This window comes from Sus scrofa, chromosome 17 (genome assembly GCF_054392235.1).
Source record: "Sus scrofa isolate SSC_HxYL_T2T_F1_AM1 chromosome 17, Sscrofa_HxYL_maternal_Yorkshire_Landrace_v2.0, whole genome shotgun sequence".
Lineage (NCBI taxonomy): Eukaryota > Metazoa > Chordata > Mammalia > Artiodactyla > Suidae > Sus > Sus scrofa.
Window position 1 is genome coordinate 49345328 of NC_139399.1, and position 6000 is coordinate 49351327.

Sequence of the window (6000 nt, forward strand, 5' to 3'; positions counted from 1 at the left end):
ATTTATTTGCCAAGAGAACAAAGTTGCCTTCCCCACCCCCCACCTCTCACCACTGACCTAGGGGTGCCCCAGAGCCCACATGGTCTTATTTTGCTGCTTGAGTTGTTGCAATCAATGCCCAAGGCAGCAAGCAAGGCAGGGAAGCGGGCTGTGCAGGAGCAAAAAGATGAAGAAATCGAGAAGCCAGCACAGCTGCGACAGGAGCTCATTGACTCCTTGTCCCCAAGGGCCAGTTCAGCCGGCTGGGAGGCCTGTCATTAACTCTCTTTATTGTCTACATTTTTTGCCTCACTGACTCATCTGAGAAGGCAAATGGGACTGGCTTCAAGTCATTCCTTGTGTGGACATGGCTTCATTGGCTTCTGGAACTGGGAAGAGCTGGAATCACTGAAAACACTGTCTGCCCAGGAGGCATTCACACGTGTGAAATGGGAAACTGGGTGTGAACATAGCTTGGAGTTTTGTCTCTGGAACTCATCCTAAAGGACCGTGGTATTTTCCACCCAATCGTGCCTTCTTCCAAGCCCAGAGTATCCTACTGCTGCCATTTGGAGGGTCAGCCTGATCCTTTCTGGGCAGATTCATAAGCTCGTGCCTTGTATTAAAAAAAAAAAAAAAATACGTTCAGGGGAGTTCCTGTCATGACTCAGTGGAAACGAATCTGACTAGCATCCATGGGGACACACACAGGTTTGATTCCTGGCGTTGCTTAGTGGGTTAAGGATCTGGTGTTGCCACAAGCTGTGGTGTAGGTCACTGACATGGCTTGGATCTGGCATTGCTGTGGCTATGGCATAGGCCAGTGGCTACAGCGCCAATTTGACTCCTAGCCTGGGAACCTCCATGTGCTGTGGGTGTGGCCCTAAAAAGACCAAAAAAAAAATGTTAATATGGTATTTAGCCAGAGGTAGAAGCCGTGTGGCATGGACCTTGCACACAGATATTGATGTACTTCATAACTGCCATGACACCTTATACTCTCTGATGGATTGGGGGGTGGATTATATGAGTCGTAGTAGATAAAGAATTTGGCACAGAGCATGACACAGTAAACTAACTTTATTTTTGTTGTTGTCACTTCCTTCAAGTTCCTTCTTTAGCCAGTATTGATATGGAATATCTAATTGCCCCAAGTCCTTCCTGTATAAGATAGGAAAGACTTTTAGTCTCACTCATTGTGCCTTGGCTAAATAGTTAGACTTTGCAACCATGAGCAAGTTGAAAAGTCCATTTCCCAAAACAACACACTGTTTTTTGGCCTTCAAAAGAAATCTCCCCCCAAAATATAATTGTAGTGTATACATGTAAGGATAACCTGACCCCCTTGCTCTACAGTGGGATAATAAAAATAAAAAAAAAACAAAAACAACAACAAAAAAAAAAGAAATCTCCCCCTTCCAGTCCCTCCCCATTCTCTCCCCTTCCCTTATTTTCCTTTGCCTCTTCTCTCCTCCCTCCATTCCTTCCTTCCTTCCCTTCCCTCCACCTCTTACTGGAAAGCCTCACAAGGCGCTGCCCTTGGTGCTGACTCATTTTTCTCCCTTGTTCAGCTGGGAAAGGAAACTGTATGCAAATAAAAAGATGTGTAAAGCCGCGCAGCTAGGGAGCCTTGAAGCTGGGGACATTCCCCGAGCTAAGTTCTGTGCCTTGGGCATTGCCAAAACTGTCACTGTGCCCCCAGAAAGATGCCCGGAGATGCCAACTTGGCCAGGAGATGCCAGTCTGAGGGTTGCCGCCTCCCCACAGCCATTGACTTCAGAGCTCAGGGCACGGACAGCTAGCACCTTATCTGGTTACCCCAGGGACTGCTACTGGTACAGTGATGGCTCCACTGGGATGGTGAACGTGGAACCCAAGCAGTATACACAGGCTAGAGATAAGGCCAAGAACAGATTCCCTTTGGCGCTCAGGTGCTGTTCATCAGAAATCGACAGCCCCACAGCCCTGGCTGGTGACAGGCACAGGATGATAACAATACCATGTGATCAGTAGCCTTGGAGGAGAGGCTGTCACTGCCTTGCAGAGATAAGGGAACAATGAGCAACCTCTCCACCTAGGGAGGGGGCTGCACAGAGTCTACAGGGCAAAGCAGCAGGAGCTGAATCTCCTCTCTGACCCCTACACCTGATAGGGTCCACTCCTCCCAGCAGGGCCTTGGCATTGCCTCCTATCACCCAGGGACCCCTGGCCCCCATTATGTACCCACTTTTCTGACCCCTGTCTTCTGAGGTTAACCCTGTTATAACTAGAGCACAAGTGTTAAAGATGATAACAGACAAGGGGTTTCCTTTCCATCTTCCTGCCCCACAGAGGTTGCTGAGGGCACGGGCGCGTGTGTATGTGTGTGTGTGTGTGTTTGTGTGTGTGTGTGTGTGTGTGTGTGTGTGTGTGTGTGTGTGTAGGGCCCAGGTTGGGTGGGGGCAGTGGTGGGGGAACGACAGAGCTTCCTCCAGATGGTTTATCCAGACCATGGATTCCACCTCCATGATCAGCGTCAGAGGAAAACCTGAAGCTAACTTAGGACTGGAGCAATCAGGAGTGTGGGCAGGGAGGGGCTAGAAGCAGCCTTTTCTGGCATCTTCCCATCCCACCCCCTATGGAGCAAACCTACTGACCCCACTGCCACACACCCCTTTCCCTACCATGCTCACAACAGCCATGAAGCAGGGAGGAAAGATGACTGACCTCCAGTCCCTTCCCTTTTCCAGCTGGGATGCGTGATCTTGGGGGTCATAGCTAAGTCACCTCACTGTGGCATCTGTTTTAAATGGGTGCTGTATTCAATCAGTGCTTCTAGATATTTTAGTGTCCCAACAACTTTAGAAATTTCTTTTTCTGTCTTTTGAAGGCCCCACCCATGGCATATGGAGGGTCCCAGGCTAGTGATCGAATCAGAGCTGCAGCTGCTAGCCTACAGCACAGCCACAGCCACATCAGATCCAAGCCATGTTTTCAACCTACACCACAGCTCACAGCAACACTGGATCCTTAACCCACTGAGCGGGTTCATGGATGCTAGTCAGATTTGTTTCCACTGAGCCACGACAGGACATCCACAACTTTAGAAATGTTTTGACAATTTCAAGAAGTTCATGGACTCCCTGAAGCCCACTTAGGAGCATGCAGATTAGATGAACTCCATGGACATTTCAATTTTTGGCCTTAGAATTGCTGATCTTATGTCGCCTTCAACCCATACACCAACCTCATCCCTTATTAGGATGCCGAGGGTAAGGAACAGAGTTCAAGGGTTTACTGGAAGAACAGAGATGGGAATTATGGTGGAACAGGTGTTTTTGATTCCCTCCAATGGGCATAATAGCATAAAAGAATCTGTCTTCTTTGGTCACTTCCCAAGAGTGCTGAACTGGAGAATGTGGGTGTGTTATCTATTCTGGGGTTAAAAAAAAAATTACTGCAAACTTAGCAGCTTCAAACAACAGTAAATTTTATCATCTCTCATAGTTTCTGTGAGTTAAGAATTCAGAGTTGGCTTGGCTGGGTGGCTCTGGTTTGAGTCTCTTAAGAGGTAATTGTCAAGATGTCAGCAGTCCTCAAAGGGCTTGATGGGGACTGAGGATCCACTTCCAAGGAGACTCACTTACCTAGACAGCAAGTGATTCTGGTCGTTGGTAAAAGGCTTTGATTCCACCCCACTTGGGCCTCTCCCTGGGGCTGCCCAAGTGTCCTTACAACATAGCGACCAGCTTCCCCCAGAACGAATGATCTGAGAGAGAGTGAGGTGGAAACTGCAACGTCCTTTCTGACCTAGTTTCAGGAGTCACATATTCCCATTCCCACAACATCCCATTGAGTATACAGGTCAGCCTTACTGTGAAAGAGACCAGCCCAGGGCGTGAATTCCAGGAGGTGAGAATCACTGGGGCCATCTTGGAAGATGGCTTCCACAGTGAGAGGTGTTCCCAAGGGTGAAACCAACCTAACTGGAAGTTGGGAGTCTGTCCGGCATACCGGCCTGCTTTTAGGTGACACCTGTTTGTCTTTAATTGTTTGTTTCCCTTTGCATTCCAGCTCCCCCCACCCCGAGGCTGACAAGCAGAGCATATTTCTCCGTTGTTACAAAAGCAGGTGTGGGAGTTCCTGTCATGGCTCAGTGGAAACGAATCTGACCAGCAGCCATGAGGATGCAGGTTCGATCCCTGGCCTCGCTCAGTGGGTTAAGGATTCGGCATTGCCATGAGCTGCGGTGTAGGTCGCAGGCGAGGCTCGGATCTGGTGTTGCTATGGCTGTGGTGTAGGCTGGCAGCTGCAGCTCTGATTCAACCCCTGGCCTGGGAACCTCCATATGCTGTGGGTGCAGCCCTAAAAAAAAGACCAAAAAAAAAAAAGGCAGATGTGTAAGTGATCACCATGTTTCAGGTAATATAACAGCCAACCCTTATGCATCAGTTTTTTAAGGTACCGGGCTCATCCTAAGCACTTCACATGTATTTTTCGGTCCTTTTTTTTTTCCTCCCCTTTTTTTTTTTTTTTTTTTTTTTTTAGGGCCACAACCTCGGCACATGGAGGTTTCCAGGCTAGGGGTCAAATCAGAGCTTCAGCTGCTGCCCTACACCATAGTCACAGGAACGCAGGATCCAAGCTGTGTCTGTGAACCTCATCACAGCTCATGGCAATGCCTGATCCTTAACCCACTGCTCAAGGCCAGGGATCGAACGCACAACCTCATGGATACTAGCTGGGTTCATTACTGCTGAGCCACGACAGGAACTCTAGCACTTTATATATATTCATTTCATCAACCAAAAAACCCTGTGAGGAGTTCCCGTCATGGCGCAGTGGTTAACGAATCCGACTAGGAACCATGAGGCTGCGGGTTCGGTCCCTGCCCTTGCTCAGTGGGTTGAGGATCCAGCGTTGCCGTGAGCTGTGGTGTAGGTTGCAGATGCGGCTCGGATCCCGCGTTGCTGTGGCTCTGGCGTAGGCCGGCAACTACAGCTCCGATTCAACCCCTAGCCTGGGAACCTCCATATGCCGCGGGAGCGGCCCAAGAAATAGCAAAAAAAGACAAAAAAAAAAACCTATGAGGCAGAAGTTATCATTGTCCCCATTTTACAGATGAGAAAACTGAGGCCCACAAAAGCAAAGTAACTTCCCCAAGGTCACATAGGCAGCAAGTACCAAAGCAAGGATTTGAACCTAGGCCATCTAGGGGGTAGTGTTATTAACCATCTCACTTGACCACTAGCAGAAAGGAGTGTTGATGGCCTCCTTTCTGATGGCCTTTCTGTTGATGTGGGAGCTCCCAAGTTCCCCTGGGAGGAGTATTTAGAGAGGGTCCATGACTGGGAGCAGGAGGCCACCAACACGAAAGGGCAGCAGCCACGGGAGAGCTTGGAAGGAACATGGGATGAGACAAAGGAAGAGGCAGGAAAAGAAGCAGGAGATAGCTGTACGCTGGACATCAGATGTGGGAGGAGAGAATTTGTCCAAATGCTGCCCAGGGGAAGGAGGGTCCCAGCCTGGTGTGAGGGGTCCAGGACAGAGCCCAGCCTGAGCCCCCACCTCCCACCCAGGCCAAGCCGAGCAGAATTTGCCCGGCAAAGCTTTGCTCTTGATCCCAGAAGGAAACCTCATCCCAGGGATTGCCAAGTGAAGCCTGAAGACACAAATATTTGCTCGGCTTCTGCCCTTCTTGTTCAAATAGGGCTTTGGCTCTGAGGATGGAGGCTGGCTTCTCTAGCAAGGAAGTAAGAAATCAGTGAGGATGGAAGTGTGTGTAGGCACAGCAATTGCTCACGGGGCCAGTAACGTATCCCCCAGGCTCCACAGCTCCTGGAATCCATTAGCTCATCGAAGCAACTAAATAACACCCTTGCTCCTTTAGGAGACATCTGTTCAAACAAAGGCAACCTTTCCCCTCACCATCAGTCTCCACTGCAGCCCTGTGTCTGCTCCGATTTGTCTGATGGTGGCTAAGTGAGTCAGGTTGTGTGTTCTCTGTGCCCCAGGCTGTAAAATGGTGTGGTCTTCCTGCCC